The sequence below is a fragment of the Abramis brama genome (assembly GCF_963993115.1).
Source record: "Abramis brama genome assembly, chromosome: 15".
Taxonomy (NCBI): Eukaryota; Metazoa; Chordata; class Actinopteri; order Cypriniformes; family Leuciscidae; genus Abramis; species Abramis brama.
Genome location: NC_139977.1, coordinates 30,753,722 through 30,772,158, shown reverse-complemented (window position 1 = coordinate 30,772,158; position 18,437 = coordinate 30,753,722). Strand labels below are relative to the sequence as shown.

Sequence of the window (18,437 nt, the reverse complement as noted above, 5' to 3'; positions counted from 1 at the left end):
GATTGTGGTTGAGAAAAGCTGCAGTGCATTTTTTTGGGGGTCAAATTCTCCTCAGCATATATATATATATATTTATTTATTTATTTATTTGAATTTAATTTAATTTATTTTGTTTATTTATTTATTATTGTCGTATGATAACACATTGTGATGGTAAATTCAGATCTTTTGAAGTTTTGGCAGAGGAATCGTGGCCTGTCATGTTCTCCGGACAGGCAGCTCTCATCCCTCTAACACACATTTTCCCTCTTTTGTGTTTTTCTTGAGCAGACGAGATGATTGATCCGGGTGGAGAGACAGGCAGAGAGAGTATCCGATTCAAACACCGCAGGATCAAACACTCGCTCTCATTTCAGTCCCATCAAGACCGTGGCCAAGTGGTGAGACTTCATCAGAAGATTCATCATGTGTGTGTGTGTGTGTCAGAGAGAGAGTTCATGTTTCGTGACGCACTGTGATAACCAAGGTCATCCCGACAGTCCTGCTGGGAATGCCCTCGTGTGTGTGTGTGTGTGTGTCCTTGTAGGACAGATCCGGAGGTGGGCATGTCAGGACGTTTCTGATCTGAGAGGAAGTCATGCGATCTCTTGTGGCCGTGTGTGTCAGGAGAGATGAGAATGAGGTGGTGATGATGTCAGAGTGTCTGTTGAGTTTATTCAGCTGTCCGTCTCGTCAGCACACACGTGAAACACACACTAAAACACTCATGCAACGGATGTGCTGCAACTCCTCCAACTTTCCCCATGGTCAGTGTATTTCCCACAGGTTTCCCCTGTCTCTTTCATAACTCTCTCCCTGTCAGGGTTTCTTTCTTGTTTTAAAGCCACCGCCAGAATTTTTTATTCATTTTCACAAAAAGTTTCATGGCTTTCAGAATATTTTGTTGAATGAATACCTGAACATGCAATATATCAATAGAAAGAACAGAGCCTTTCCTTTTAAACAAACAAACAAAAAGGGTGATTTTTTATAAAAAAGCAACATTTTGAACAAAAAGCTGAAAAAAAAAAAAAAAAAAAAAAAAATCCAAGGACTACAACGTGCATAAGCAATGCTTTTATCGCTTGTTTCTGCTCCTTTTTTTCCTGTGTTTTGATAATAGACTGTAAAAAAAAAAGTTTTTGATCCAGAGATTCTGTACTCTTTCAGAAGATGCGTAATTGCGCAGGTTATTTATATTTTACAGGTTATTTTTAGTGTGTTGCAGATTTTTAAACAAATTTAAGCCCTAAACAACAACGTTTTCCCCACTTAAGTTCAAGTATTGATTGTGTTTACTGAAAAGCATTTCCTTTTAAAATAATACATTTAAATAAATAATAAAAAAACAGATTTTTATGGTTAAACAGTAAAAATATATTGAATATCATTATAATATAAATATTTTACTATTGTATTAAAAATAGAATAAATTATGTTATAGTTATGAGCCTCTAATGATAATCACTATTAAGAATAATGAGGATTACATACAAAAAAATGTCACAATGTGTGCAAAATATAATTTCTTATTTTTTCCGTTGTGATTTTTGAGGTGAAACATTGCTTGGAAACTCTGAAATATTCTTTTTGAGGTTATGACTGAATCAACTGTGTTTCATTCTGCCTGATACTCCTGAACATAACCTGGATGTGTTTTGAGGTCTGAGCTTCTGTTTTTCAGTGACTTACAGCGTTACAGGCAGAGACGTCAGCGACATGATGACACGCGTCCCGCTCGCGTCACATCTGTGACCCCTGTTAAATGCCCCTGCTTGAAAGCTCTGTGACCAGCTCAGGACAGACTTCTGAACCGGCCTGCTGGGTTTTTATTTGTCTCTTATTTGTCTACATTCACTATTCAGTCTTTAATTCTCTTATATAAGTGTGTTTGTGTGTGTGTGTGTGTGTGTGTGTGATCTGTGAGAGACTGGAGATTAGGATTCAGATTATGCACCGCTGGATTAATCTGACCCCGATGCAGCGGTGACCATGTGATCATGAGAGAGTGAATGATGTACCAACATATTAATACTCAAAGGGATAGTTCACCCAAAAATGAAAATTCTGTCAGTAATCATCTTTAAGTAATCAGATCAAATAAATTTTTAGTAATCAGAACAGGCTTTCGTTCATCTTCAGAACACAAATTAAGATATTTTTGATTAAATCTGAGAGCTGTCTCACTCCTTCATAGGCTACTGGGTAATTTCATCTGCCGGCCCAGAAAGTTAGTAAAGACATTGTTAAAATAGTCCAAGTGACTACAGTGGCTCAATCTTAAGTTTATCAAGCGATGAGAATACTTTTTGTGCGCAAAACCAAACAAAAATAACGACTTTATTCATCTCTTCATTTTTTTCAGTGTGGGCCTGAGTGAGTTCACGTAGTGTAACAGCGCAGCGCTTCTGGGTTGTACGTTTTTACACTTTATTTTAAGCTGTGTTACAGTGTAATTATACATTTAAGTACTGGGTAATATTAATTAACAACGTGTACTTACTATAGGATTAGAGGTTGGTTTAGGGTTAGTTGCATGTAATTATGCATAATATACTGTTATTAGTAACTACATGTAACGTGTAACAAGGACACTGTAAAATAAAGTGTTACCTTTTTTGATGTATTCAAAATAAAAGCTAATTTCTAAATATTAATAAATACTATAATACTAAAATTTTAATATTTAAATAAAAGGTAAAAATCTGTACATTGTATTGGAAACTCTCCGGAATTTCTGCGCTGAGAAAGTTTGATGAAATGTAAAAATGATAATGTTAGTTAGATCATAGACATGAGAGACCCGGTGTGGCGCCCTCTTGTGGATTCTAGTGGATTCAAAATTAAAAGATGTAGAAAAGTTCCTGTATGCTGTCAAGATAAAGCCTTTTACATCCAGAATCTTCTCGTCACATGACCCCCTCTCTCTCTTTGGCATTAGTGTATCACACACATATCATACAGTAAGAACTGACCTCCTGGAAACTGTGTGTCTCTGACACTCTGTCTTGTGTTTCTGCTGACACAGATCCATACGTGCCAAACACCACATCTGTGTGTGTATGTGTGTGTGTGTGTGTGTGTTTGATCAGGACAGCAGTAAACTCACCCCTGTCATTGATAGCATTGCTAAATCAAAGACAGATTTGTTTCCACGGTAACAGTCTCATCTGGTCAGACACATTGACAGATGCCACACACCGGTGAAAACATCACACACACACACACACACACACACACACACGCACACACACACACACACACACACACACACAATAAAACTTAAATATAAAAACATATTAGATGAACTGATCAAAAGAAATTTTTTAAATATTGCTTGTGAGTTTATTACTCAGGAGAAACATCTGAGAAGCAGGAGACTTCAGCATTTTACACCTCAAACAAACCCTGTGTGTGTGTGTGTGTGTGTGTGTGTGTGTGTGTGTGTGTGTGTGCGTGCGTGCGTGCGTGCATAACTGGGATATTCAGTATAAATGAGCCCGCAGGCCCTCAGATGGTGTGTGTTTGTCAAGGTCAAGATAATGTATTTAACAAGGCATCACCATCTTAATGACCCATTGTTAATTAACTCTTTTCACAGATTCACTCTCATTCTCTGTCTTTTTGTCTTTCTATCCCTACATCCATAGTAATTAGTGCGCAAAATTCATTCCAAATCATAGTTTAAGGTTACCTGGATAGTGTGCTATTACACTTTATTCTGTGAAGTGTTTCCTCTTTTTTTCTTTAAAGGTATACACTACGTTTTTAGTTAAAAATATAAAATAACAAAATTTAAACAATGAGTCAATACATCATCAATCCTTCTTCCAAAACGTGTTTCAAATGTGTAGCAACTATTATAATCACTGCTGGGGCTTTATTTCAAATCAAACCTTTAAGTGAACACAGACAATGTGATCTGAAACTGTCACGATCTGCTCCGAGAAACGAAGGTTTAAATCCAAATGCAGCTTTTATTATGGTCAATCCAAAGGCGTAATCCAAAGTACAGGCAGTGGGTCAAAACACAGGTAGGCAGTCCAAACAAACAAACAAAACAGGCAGGGGTCAGAGGCAAGAGAATAATCCACGGAACAGGCAAGAAATCCAAAAAAACCAAGAGACAGGAAACCAGGGAAAAACGCTCAGAAGTGCAGTGCAACAACATACAAAACTTTGCAGTGAGTGAAGGGGTGAACCAGGCTTATATGGGGTGAACTAAACAAGAAGATGAGATACAGGTGAATGTGATAATGAGTTTTGATGAGTCCGGGCAGTGAGTTCTGGGAAATGTAGTTTGTGAGTGAAATAAGATAGTCTGGTGTGGAGTGCCCTCTGATGGCTCTCAAGGGCACTCCACCTGGTGACCGTTACATAGCCCCCCCTCAAATGAGCGGCTTCTAGACGCTCTAAAAAAAATTGTCCAGGAGGGAGGTGGAGCGGAGGCGGACCTGGGGGCGGGATGGAGGGCCAGGCCCATGGAGCGGAAGAGGACCTGGAGACTGCGGCAAGACGGGAGGCCAGTGCGGAGCAGGCAGTGCAGGCGACCAGGGCGGAGCAGGTAGTGCAGGCGACCAGGGCGGAGCAGGTAGTGCAGGCGACCAGGGCGGAGCAGGCAGTGCAGGCGACCAAGGCGGAGCAGGCAGTGCAGGTGACCAGGGCGGAGACGACCCTTCAGGCGGCCAGGGAGGAGATGACCCTTCAGGCGGCCACGGAGGAGACGACCCTTCAGGCGACCATGGCACAGGAACAGACACCGGCTCAGGAACAGGAACAGACACCGGCTCAGGGAAAGGAACAGACACCGTGGCAGTGGCTATCTCTGCTGAGGGTTCAGGTTCAGGTGTGTTGGCGGCCATCTCTGCTGAGGGCTCAGGTTCAGGCGTGTCAGCGGTCATCTCTGCTGAGGGCTCAAGCGACGTGGCAGCGGCCATCTCGTCCGGAGACACTGGCTTGGCGGCGACCATCTTGTCCTGAGACACTAGCTCGGCGGAGACCATCTTGTCCTGAGACACTGGCTCAGCGGCGGAGACCATCTTGTCCAGAGACACTGGCTCGGCGGAGACCATCTTGTCCTGAGACACTGGTTCGACGGAGACCATCTTGTCCTGAGACACTGGCTCAGCGGCGGCGGCGGCCATCTCGTCCGGAGACACTGGCCCGGCGGAGACCATCTTGTCCTGAGACACTGGTTCGGCGGCGGCGGCCATCTTGTCCGGAGACACTGGCTCGGCGGAGACCATCTTGTCCGGAGACACTGGCTCGGCGGGCGTGACGTGAACAGTCTCTGGATCGGCAGATGTGACGTGAACTGTCTCTGGATCGGCAGAAGTGACGTGAACAGTCTCTGGATCGGCCGAAGTGACGTGAAGCTCTGGCTCGGCAGGGCTGACGTGGGGCGCAGGCTCGGCAGGGCTGACGAGGAGCGCAGGCTCGGCAGGGGATACTGTGGGTTCACGGAACTCTTCCTCTACCCTGCCCACAGTAAACGATGAGCCGCTCAACAAAAGGGCCAGGTTAATGTACTGCTCTAAAGTCCCGTGAGGATCATGCAAGGGCATGAATGAACTGAGCGGTTCAGATAGTCCTCCACGAAAAAATATCATTAGGCACTCTGTGGTCATTGAGGTGAGATGTGCCAGTTCAATAAACTCTTCGACATACCTCTCAATCGAACGATTCCCCTGACGGAGACGCAGGATTTGTACTCCTGTATCCATGGTTGGCATGGCTGCTGGATCTTGGTGGGGCAAAGTTTTCTGTCACGATCTGCTCCGAGAAACGAAGGTTTAAATCCAAATGCAGCTTTTATTATGGTCAATCCAAAGGCGTAATCCAAAGTACAGGCAGTGGGTCAAAACACAGGTAGGCAGTCCAAACAAACAAACAAAACAGGCAGGGGTCAGAGGCAAGAGAATAATCCACGGAACAGGCAAGAAATCCAAAAAACCAAGAGACAGGAAACCAGGGGAAAACGCTCAGAAGTGCAGTGCAACAACATACAAAACGTTGCAGTGAGTGAAGGGGTGAACCAGGCTTATATGGGGTGAACTAAACAAGAAGATGAGATACAGGTGAATGTGATAATGAGTTTTGATGAGTCCGGGCAGTGAGTTCTGGGAAATGTAGTTTGTGAGTGAAATAAGATAGTCTGGTGTGGAGTGCCCTCTGATGGCTCTCAAGGGCACTCCACCTGGTGACCGTTACAGAAACATTCATGAACGAACCATTATTTATGTGCGTCTAGCATCACCGAATGAAACTGCAAAAATAATGTCTGTTTTCAAACAGGTTTCCCAACATAGAACACTTCCCCCTCCGCCATTGGTCAGACAGTCAAATAGTCCCGCCCCAAAGACATGCCATTGGTTGATCAAATGCTGCTGTTGTTTTCATGTTTATGTGACAAAGGCCCTGTTTACACCTGGTGTTAAGATGCGTTTTGGTCGATCAGATCACAAGCGGACAGCAATACTGGTGTAAACGTTTTGAGCTTGTCCACTTTCAACCACTTCTAGAGACATTCGACTGGATTGCTTTCGTTGTGTAAACACTTATGTGGTCGAATGCGTTCGAACAGCCACAAAAGACCTAATGAGCAAACATTATGGGAAGTGTGCGAGCTAGACGGGATTTAAACTTTGTCGGCTGAAGACCCAAGTTTGGTTTGAAGATGAAAAATGTACCAAGCACAATGTTCTCTCACCATTCCTGATGTCTAACACGTGCGGCTCAGAGCAGAAAGCGTTCATTTGTCAATTGTGCAAGCTTATTTTGTACATTAAATCGAAAGATCTGAAAAACACCCTCCCATAGACCCTTCATAGAAGAAATCAGGACAGAAGTGGTTGAAAGTGGACAAAAGAGACGGATTAAAACACGGGAATGTGTCTCCCTCGTCTACTTGTGATCCAATCGACCAAAACGCATCTTAATACCAGGTGTAAACATGGCCTAAAATTCTTAAATCATGGTAATATCATTAAGCAGGACAAGTTAGAAAATACACTAAAATTCAGCTCTGCATCGCAGGAATAAATTGCATTTTTGAATATATTCAAATCAAAAACAGCTATTTTAAATTGTAATAATATTTCACAATTATACTATTTTTAGTGTATTTTTGATCAAATAAATACAGCCTTGGTGAACTAAACTTTTGATGCTAGTGTGCATGTGATCCTAGATCACCTATTCTAAATGTTTAACATCACAATGTCATATTGGTAAGTGTGTGTGTCTGGAGGGGTTAAAAGTGATTGATTAGTCCATGTTAAACACGTGCCATTCTAATTATCTGACAGATTTTATCGAGCGCTAAACGTCGATCTGCTATTGACAAGACGTTTCAGCTGCAGCTTTGATCAGTATTACCACCTCACACACACACACACACACTATTCAGCAGAACTGCAGATGAAATAGAGACGCATGCATGAGTGTTGTGAGACCGACACGGGTTTCACTTTGAGAAAGCTGCTTTAAGGTCAGAGGCTCTTTTCTGACCCTGAGGACTCATCTTTAGCTGTCCTTTCTGCTCTGTGTGTGTGTACTCAGTCTAAATGAATTATTCTTTATGAAATCATAAATCCATTTCACGTAGTATTGATCAGAAGTCATTGTTCAAGGTGTCCCAGGTTACCAGTCTCTCTGAGGTTACTGTCTGTGTTATAGTCGAGATTTCAGAATCACATTTGCGCAGTTTAAAGTAATAATTCATCCAAAAATTTACTTTTATTTTGTCATAATTTACTTACTCTCATGCTGTACTTTCCTCAAAATGAGATGTTTATCAGGTTGTTCACATTTCCATACATGAAGACAACACTCTTACAAATAAAGGTTCTTTATTGGCCTTGATGGTTCCCTTAAGAACCTTTAACATCCATGGAACATTTCTATTGCACACAAGGTTCTTTATAGTGGAAAAAGGTTCTTTAGATTATTAAAATGTTCTTTAACTGTTCTCTGGGGAACCAAAAATGAGTGTGACATCGCTGTGAAAACCCCTTTTTCCAAGTATCCAGAGTTGGGGGTAACACATTACAAGTATCGCGAGTAATGTAATCACATTACTTTTTCAAAGTAATGCATTTCTTTTAAATTTACAAAAAAATATCTGAGTTACTTTTTCAAATAAGTAACACAAGTTACATTGTTTTCCCATTTTTTGACTGACATCTCTCCTGTCCACATGTTGAGAGAAATCAGGAGTTAGTGTAAACATGATGGTTATTGAATGCAGTTCTAGACTAAATTTGAGCGTGCATTTACTAGTTACTCACTTTAAGTATTCCTCAAAATAAATAAAAACAGTAAAATGCAAACTCAGAATATTTAGCAAACCTATTATGTTAAATAATGCATGTACTTTATGTGTTTAATCTTTGTAATCGCACAATGTCTTTGCTGCTGACCTTCATTTGAAAAACAAACAAGCAAACCCAGCCCAGGTTAGAAAAAGTGACGCCAAAGTAACGTAACGCATTACTTTCCATAAAAAGTAACTAAGGAACTGAATTTGAATGCACAGAAACGCAAGTAAGAATAAATAACTAATTTTGACCAGTTTCTTTCAGTGTGTGTGCGTGCGCGTGCGTGCGTGCGTGTCTGTGCGTGCGTGCGTGCGTGTGTGTGTGTGTGTCGGTGTGTGCAGCCATATGTAACTTTTCAGAGATGTAAAAACTGACAAATCAAACATTATCTCACACACACACACACACACTCCTCATTTTCTGACATGCAACATTGATTGTATTAAACACTTCCAAATACACTTCCATTCAAAAGTTTGGGGTTGGTAATATGTTTTTGAAAGAAGTCTCTTCTGCTCACCAAGGCTGAATTAATTTGATCAAAAATTCAGGGGAAAAAAACAATAATATTGTGAAATATTATTACAATTTAAGAGAAAATTTCTCTAAAAATTTCTGTTTTCTATTTGAAAATGTTTTAAAATGTAATTTATTCCTGTGATCAAAGCTGAATTTTCAGCATCATTACTCCAGTCTTCAGTGTCACATGATCCTTCAGAAATCATTCTAATATGATTAATTGCTCAATAAATATTTCTGATTATTATGGATGTTGTGCTGCTTCATATTTCTATGGAAACCTTTTTTTCAGGATTCTTTGATGAATAGAAAGTTCAAAAGAACAGCATTTATTTGAAACAGAAATCTTTTGTAACATTATTAATGTCTTTACTGTCACTTTTGATCAATTTAATGCATCCTTGCTGAATAAAAGTGTTGATTTCTTTTTTAAAACGGTCAATTTCACACCTTATCCCGAGTGTTGTGTGTGTGCAGTGTTATGGACTATAATTGCATTGTGAGCAGTTGTTGTTCTATGAGCGTCTTTAGGGTTTGTGACAGGAACTGAATAGCTGAAGTCAAACGACGGAGGTCGCACAGGCTGAATGTGTGTGTGTGAGAGAGAAAAGAGTGGGTGTGTGTCAGTGTGTGGAGGGGAATCAAAGCAGGGCTTCAAAGCTGATCAGGGTCTCATGGGTAATCTGCCATCCTGCACTGCACTAGTTCAAAGCGCCGCACTGTGAATGCCAGTTAAGAGTGAGAGAGCCATGCAAAATTAAAGAGAAACTGAGAGAGTGGGTTGTGTGTCTGTGACTCTTAGTGTGTGTGTTTGCCGAAGCATGTCTTGTTTATGTGTGTGTTGAGATGCGACTGCCTTTGAAACAAACCTATGCGCTTCAGCAGAGGCGCTGAATGATAGAGGGAAGATGTGTTGGAAATTCATAAAAAAGTCAATGTTGAGTATTTGTAAACATAATAGAGCACATAACTTTATAAAAAAATACAGTTACAGCTGTAAAAAGATTGGATGAGTTGCATTAGAATTTAATGAACACTGCACATCAGTTTAATTTTATATTTGCTTATATTAATATATATGTATATTATATTATATACATTTTTTAATGTTTTTGATCACAAATATAGTAAAAACAGCAATATTGTTTTTTTTTAATATTATTTATTTCCTTCAGAAATCATTCTAAAATGATGATTTGCCTTCTCAAAAAACATTTCTGATTATCAATGTTGAGAACAGTTGTGCTGCTTCATATTTTTGTGATACATTTTTTTTTAGCATTTATTGGAAATAGAAATCTATTGTAACATTATAAATATCTGTACTGTTACTTTTGATCAATTTAATGCATCCTTGTTAAATAAAATTGTTAATTTCTTAAAAAAAAATGTAACCCCAAACTTTTGAACGGTAGTCTTTTTTCTATATAAAATCATATTATATATATATATATATATATATATATATACAGTTTGAGATTCTTATCATACCGACAAACTGAATGTGTGTATTTTCACTTTGAGCCAAATGCATAGAAATGTCTTGAATGCCAACATAAATCATTTTTATGTTTTAAAATGATTTGCTTTATTTATCAACTGTTTTTTCCAACTGGGGACGTCCTTGCATGTCCCAAAAGGAAAGTTTTGTTAGATTTAGTTAATTTTGTTCCCTATAATAGCTACACACACACACACATCTTTCTAGGTCATTCATAGGAACTCACAAGAGACCTCGCGATATCTACTGTATTTACATAAACATACAATCATATATTCACAGAAGACAACATTGCATGGAAGTTCAGAAGGAAGGATATGCTGGTATTGTGTTCGTTCAGTTCATGAAGTATGATATAAATGATCAAACAAGAGTATTTATGCATTGGCATTATGAAGTGACGCCCGCTGAGGTTTAATATCAACGCACGAACACCTCCTCTCTCTCTATCATTGTTTCACTCCTTTCTCTCTCATCTTTTCAACAGATTTTAATCGAACACCCCCGCCAACCCCAAACACCCTCCACACACACACATACACACACACACAAAACACTTCTCTTGAGTCTCTTGGGTCCTGGATCTGGCGTTCTCTCTGTTTAGCGCTTTGTTAAAGGTTTGTCATGAAGTACAAAAATATTCAGTCTTTTATCCTCAGCAGAACCGCTGCGGAATTCAAATGAGCATCAGTATCGATGAGACACTTGTTCTGTCACTCTTTTGTTCTGCATAATTCAGTTCATCTGCACAGTCCAGTCAGATAACACCTGCACCTAAAAGTTTTAATAATGCATTGAAAATACTTTCATAATGCATTATATATACAGGCTAAAGCAGGGGTCACCTACATTTTCCAGACCAAGGACCTGGACCACTTTGCTCGGTGCATTGAAAGATGGAGCATGGTCGCATATTGTATATTAATGCATTTACATGCTTGATTTTTTATAAAAGCTAATTAAAATAATCAATAATAATGTGCATGCTTGTTTATTACATTCCTAGCTGTAACTTAATGATAACTTAAACGGGTGAGTTCCAGAGTCGCCATGGTCAGGATTTTGATTCCGGATTCTGATTCTGACTCTGTCACCATGGCGACACAAGAACCCATGTGCAAATTAAAGATGATGTCATATGACTGAGGGCTTGACATATGATGTGTTCTAGTGTCGCCATGGTGACAAAGTGTGAATGAAGAAGTCATGTTAGTGAAGGGAACATGGCAGAAGTGTGAATACACCTAAACCCTGCGTGTGTGTGTGTGTGTGTGTGTGACCCTGAGAGGGAACATGCTGCAGGACAGGGCTTTCTCAGGGTCTCCATCCATTTATTTAAAGCTGAATTTAAATAAAATAAGATTTGCTTTCCAAAGTACAGTACCCCTCAGTACAGTATATAAATAGACATTACAATACAATTTAACATACATGTTATTGTTGTAAATGCACATATATTATGTGTATTTTGTGTACCATATTCATAACTGGGCCAAAAAATGTTAGTTCAGCATTTTATTTTCCAGCATATGGTGCACATTTGAAACGGTTTCTTTGGCCCATCATTTATTGTCCTCTTTATCCAAAAAATAAACGTATAATCACTTAGACGCAGATTTGAACATCTGTACTACATCAGACAGTTTTCAGATATAATATTTAATAAATGCATATCATCATGAGAGAGGAAGAGAGCTGTGACTGTCCCAGGAGGAGATCTCTTCAAGTTCTTATTTATCCGGTTTAATATTTTGTTAAGGGAGACAAAGACAGATATGTGCCTGAAGCTTGTATTTTTAATTTTGCTAATTAGTTTATTTAGTATTTAATATGTTTGTGTGTTGTGGTTTTGGCTCTTCCACATCTAAACCTCTCTCTTCATGTGTAATTCACATAGAAATGCTTACCAAATGCTGTATATATATATATATATATATATATATATATATATATATATATATATATAGTTCATATTGATCATAATTCAGACTTTAGATCTCTGTAAATCTGAGCACAGTTTGAGACATTGTTGAGATCTCGTCTGAAACTCCAGAGGAAACACACGTTTGAGAACGGAGAAGTAGAAGTCTGTAAGTCTTGTTACTGTTGAGGAGAAACATTGGAGAGCGAGCAGAAAGAGCTGTTTTGAATATCATGCTGTGATGATGATGATGTCATCTGATAATATGTTATTCATGGCTCCATGATTCATGCGTCCCTCAATAACATTTATTCAGTGCTGGAGACAGATGGCTTGGGCTCTGGATGTTGCCAGGAATGTTTTGAGGGACGTGTCAGTAGATCGGTGTTCAACACACACACGGCCATCTGCTCGTCCAGACACACACGGATCTAGAACCGGCCGAATCTAGAACCAGCCAGTTCTACTCGAGTCCACGCACGCGATACACCAGAGCTCGTCAGAGAAGGTTTCTCAGTCATCATGAAGCGGAGTTCACAACCCTTGTTTACTTTAGTAATGTGGCATAGAGTTAAACAGGATATTCAACAGTTAAAAATGAAAAGGTATTTGATTTGTTAAACTGTGGTGTTTCCATGAATTTTGCAGTTTAGAAGGATTACAAAGGAGTAATTTATAATGGATTACATTTTTTTGAAAGTTGCATAACTGTAAGTGTGTGTGTGTGTTCCTAGTTATTATTTCTCCAGTATGTTTCCATATTATCAGGCTTATTTCAGAAGAAGGACCATGTAAAAGGAGAAGTGACCCGTGAGGTCGAGGAGGTCGAGGAGGAACTCTAATGATGCGATCATGGTGTTTGAGGCCTGAGGTTTATTGATCGCTGTTCCTCTTGACGTGTGACGTGTGTCGGCTGCTGTCCTGTCTGCGGATAAAACATTCATCTGGACAATCCATTTGAGTCTCAGTGGTGTGTGTGTGTGTGTGTGAGAGAGAGAGAAAGAGAGTTTATGTGTGTGTATGTGTGTGTGTGTGTGTGAGAGAGAGAGAGAGAGAGAGAGAGTTTATGTGTGTGTGTGTGTGTGTGTGTGAGAGAGAGAGAGAGAGAGAGAGAGAGAGAGAGAAAGAGAGTTTATGTGTGTGTGTGTGTGTGCGTGTGAGAGAGAGAGAGATTATGTGTGTGTGTGTATGTGTATGTGTATGTGTGTGTGTGTGTGTGTGTGTGTGTGTGTGTGTGTGTGTGTGTTAATGCTAACAAGCCAGCCTGATCAATAACTGCTTAATCAGCCGTTCACGCTGTATCTCAGATCAGGGGGTCGTGAGAAAGAGCAGGTCTGACTCACACACACACAGGTCACACACACACTCTCTCTCTCTCTCTCTCTCTCTCTCTCTCTCTATAGAAGTGGATGTTTAACCTTAAAGTTGTTTTTTCCTCTCACCTTTTGTAATTTACTGCACTTTTGAGATGTTATTGTATAGCTTGTATTGTATCTTAATCACATTTTCTTGTAAAATAATGTCAGCTTTTTCTTCCTCTCTCTTTAGGAAACGCCACACTGTAATAAATGACCCTCTGACCTGATCCGACAGCCCTCCCGATGGAAAAGAACATTTAATCTCGGAAAAAAAGAAACAAAGTGCGTTATTAAAAAATGCTAAATATCATATGCTCTAGGCTGCCAGTAACACTGCACACACACACACAAACACACACACACTGAATAAGAGTGTGTTGAGCTTGATGGAGGCGACACATCAGTCTGCATTAAGTACTAATCTGTTTCCTGCCAACAGTCCTGTACGTCACACTGAGGCCGGATTTGAGAAGTACAGTATGTGTGTGTGTGTGTTGGATAGCCTATATGTTAATGTGTTCTGCACTGCTGATATTAACCATATAGATTCCTTACAGCAGTTTTTAGAGACAAACAATGTGTCCAAACTCGCGTAATGTCTACGTTTGAATTTACAACATTTGCGACCGATAAAAAAAGAATTCACTCTATATAGTATGAATATTGTATGAATGAAATTCGGACGTACTACATCCGCCATGCTGTTACTGTCACATGACCTCCCAGCGAAAGATAATGTTTGGAATAGTATAATAACACACTACCCATACAATTCCTTTGATGTACTATGAATATTCAATATGCACATTTCGATAGTTTATTCATAATTCCTTAATAAATCACTCACTTTTTAAATTGAGAGTTAATATAAGGTTTCCTAGTCATAACATGTATTTTTATAAATAAAATTAATTTATTTATCAATTATAAAAGTATGTTATAATTGATTTTAAATAAAAATTTTAGCCAAATTATTAAACTTATTAATAAAACGTATTCATTTTATTTAAATAATTTATATATATATATATTTACTGTATATATGCATTTTCAATGTTGAATTACTTAATAAAAAATCTTTATAACTTAGCTTTAATTGTTTAAATATTGATTAAATTAGTTAATGCTAATAAATACTTTATGCAATTAAAATTGCTTACATTTCTTTATTATTTTATTTTGTTCAACTTTAAAAAAAGGTTTATTTAGTATTATTTGTCAGTTATTAAATTGATAATCGATTAATGACATTAAAATATTATGCCAAAATTATTTAATGATATTAAATAATTAAATTCAGTATTTCTGTAAATATTTCTGTAAGTAGTACACCAGTATTCAATACATTACAGTTTTTTTCAATTGCTTAAGCACAATTTTGAAAACAGGGCCCGGGTTTTTAAACCCCTACACACAAACACTAACACTACACCTAAGTAGCACAACACCTCAGATCATTTGCAAAAGGGAACACTTTCGTCAAAACTATACAATGTCTTATAAAAACCTTATTTTGTTATCATAACATAAACACAACCATCATATGGGCTGATTCTGTTTGAATCAGTTAAACACTCCTGTGCTCAACCTAAAACACTTTTAGCATTTACACAGAGAAAGTGTCAAAATAAATTCACCAACACCACATGACACCAATTGTGCAGACTAATGAAAATATTTATTTATCTTCATGTACTCAAGGCAGTCAATACTGAACATTTCAACAAAACATTCATAACAAAACATTTTCCAGTTTTCATACAGTTTTACAGTATTGTTGAAGACAGGTGAACTTACCTGTTGCCTTTTTATAGTGCTTACTGTAAACCTGATTGGTGTGTCTACAATTAAGCACCAGTGTGTGTGCACATCTGGTGGCTGTGTTTAACCAAATGGTTCATAGGTGTGTTCATTTGAAAGCCTTTGCTTTGAAATTGCAAGGAAATTACATCATGATAAATTTCTGTGTCAAATGCATGCAAATGTGTTTAGTGTTTTGCAATCACTGTGTGTTATGTTTTGCAAAAAGTGCGAAGCTGACAATGTGCTTACAGTTGTGCAAACTGCAAAAGGCCGGTGTTTTGCTCCTTGAGTGTAAGGTTTTGCTAATTGTGGGAAAGTTTTAATTTTAGTGTGTAAGCAATTGAAAAAAACTGTAAAATACTAGCAGAGAGAGAGAGAGAGAGAGAGACCGAGACCGAGAGAGAGAGAGAGAGAGAACGAGAGAGACCGAGAGAGAGAGAGAGAGAGACCGAGAGAGAGAGAGAGACCGAGAGAGAGAGAGAGAACGAGAGAGAGAGAGAGACCGAGAGAGAGAGAGAGAGAGAACGAGAGAGACCGAGAGAGAGAGAGAGAGACCGAGAGAGAGAGAGAGAGACCGAGAGAGAGAGAGATTGAACATCAGCACATGCATACAAACCAGCGCCCATTAAATATTCCTTTTAATTGGGTTCTAGCTGCATCAATTTAAAATAGCACATGCAAGACACACACACACACACACACACACACACACACACACACACACACACACACACACACACACGCAAGGCCAAAGACAATTCGATTTTTGCCCCTGATGGAAGATTATTATATTCATAACTAGCTCTGTATTAGTTGTGTTGACTTCAGGGAGCTTTGAAATGAATTACAGTCTTTGTGTTTGTTGTTCTGGATGAACTTAATGGGTGTTTTCTTCTTTAAATGAGTTTCCCTCTGTGATATTTCTAAGTGTGGTTTAGGATAATGGCCACTCTGTGTGTGTGTGTGTGTGTGTGTGTGTGTGTGTGTGTGTGTGTGTGTGTATGTGTGTGTGTGTGTGTGTGTGTGTGTGTGTGTGCAGTTTTTACAGTAAAGAAACGTTCCTTGGAGCACATGTAGAATTCCATGATAATGAATTTAACCTTGAATCAAGGTGACACACATCACACAAACGCCAATCAACTCGTGTGTGTGTGTGTGTGTGTGTGTGTGTGTGTGTGTGTGTGTGTGTGTGTGTGTGCCGCTGGTGTATCTAGCATCTCTCTCTCTCTCTGCTCATTAAGGAGTGTGGATGAAAGCGTTTGTGTCCGTTCGCTGGACTGAATCCCTGGCTAACTCACTGGAACCACCATGGCAGCAGAATCCCTCTGATATTCATCCCTCGACTCTATGGCTGTGCTCGGAATAGAATATCAGAAAATATTGTTCTATAATTTTTTTTCAATCATTCCAAAAAAGTACATTTTAAGTGGTTTATTTACATTTTATTTTTGAATTATTAAACTTATTACATTTATTTGTATATTAAAAAAAAAAATCTTATTTTGATTATTACAGTTTTGTCCAATTGCTAACACACAATTTTGCAAACTAGGCTGGTTTTTATCAAAATACTTAACACAATTCACAAAACCACACACCCAAACTGCAAAACACCTCATATATCCTGCAAAATGAAGCACTGCAACCAAAACTACATACATCAAAATCAAACTTTTGCATGAAATGGCACACACTTCATTCATATTAGCAGATTTTTGTCTAACCAACTACACACTGTTGGGCATAATGAAAAGCACTATCATCTTTATATGCTTTGCCATAATACTAAAATAGTTCAAATTGAAGAAAATTCACACACACACTGTTGAAACATTTATTTTTTTATTTTTCACCAAACAAGTCAGTGCAACATATGCACAGCAGATATATTTACATTGGACTGAACATAAATATGCTCACAAAAAAACAGTAAACTGAAAAAGATTGAAGTGTTAACAATGAACCATTGAGGTGTTTGGCACACACACATGTATCGGCCAATCAGCTCATAGTGTCATTTTGAAATGGCAAACATGTGACTTTATGTCCGATTGTTGTGTCTTATGCAGAGAACGTGTTCAGTGCGTTCAAAAAGTGCCATTTTGAATTGCAAAATGTGTGTAAAGCAGAAAATGTGTTTAGACTTTTGGAGACTTGAGAAGAGGTTTTGTAACATTATAACATTAATTTTATCTTAAATTGTTTAAATATTGATTTTTAGATTAAAGAAAAACATTCGGCGAATGATTTAATGAAAGTGGTTTATTTACACTTTTTAAGTTATTAATGTGATCATTTATTTTTTGATTTTGTGTAGGCAAACTTATATGAATTTCTTTGTTCTTCTGAACACAAAAGAAGATATTTTAAAGAATGTTGGAAATCAAACAGTTGTTGGACCCCATTGACTTCCATTGTGTATGAAGTTAAAAAATACTATGAAAGTCAATGGGGTCCAACAACTGTCCGGTTACAGACATTCTTCCAAATATCTTCTTTTGTGTTCAGAAGAAGAAAGAAACTCATACAGGTTTGGAACAACATGAGGGGGAATTAGTGATGACACAATTTTTGGGTGAACTATCCCTTTAAATGTTTACCTTGATATTTAGCCGTCCTCTACCCAAACCTCAACCTAAAAACACGCATGAAAACACACTTTCTTCTCTATCGGCCTGTCCTGGACCCCTGGGTTTCTCATCCCTCATCCTTCACTCTTACCCTCCTGTCCATTTTGCCTTTGCAGTAGTTTCATCTTCAACGTAATGTCATATTCTTTCTTTATATTGCAGAGCTCTCTGTGTGTAAGCAGTTTTGTGTGTGTGAAGTGAGAGATCAGTCTCCTCTTGACCTTATCTGTGTGTGTGTGTGTGTGTGTCACACTTGACGGATCATTCCATCTCTTGTGCAAGATATTGAACAGGTAGAAACATGACATTTGACCTTTCTCACTGTCTTTACTTGCTTTTTTAAGGACATGTGTGTGCATCAGTCAATAAGTCATCATGCTGGAGGTCAAAACACAAAACATTCCTCCA

At 38.5% G+C, this 18,437-nt stretch overlaps 1 long non-coding RNA gene across 1 annotated transcript in view; it reads left to right on the top strand.

Annotated features, from left to right (window-relative positions):
* Window positions 1–1,793, top strand: part of LOC311096805 — a 28,276-nt gene extending 26,483 nt beyond the window's left edge. Inside the window, exons 3-4 of the long non-coding RNA XR_014609107.1 lie at window positions 271–746; window positions 1,664–1,793. This is a non-coding gene — a long non-coding RNA (uncharacterized lncRNA). The remainder of the gene's footprint in view (window positions 1–270; window positions 747–1,663) is intronic.
* Window positions 1,794–18,437: the final 16,644 nt, after the last annotated feature.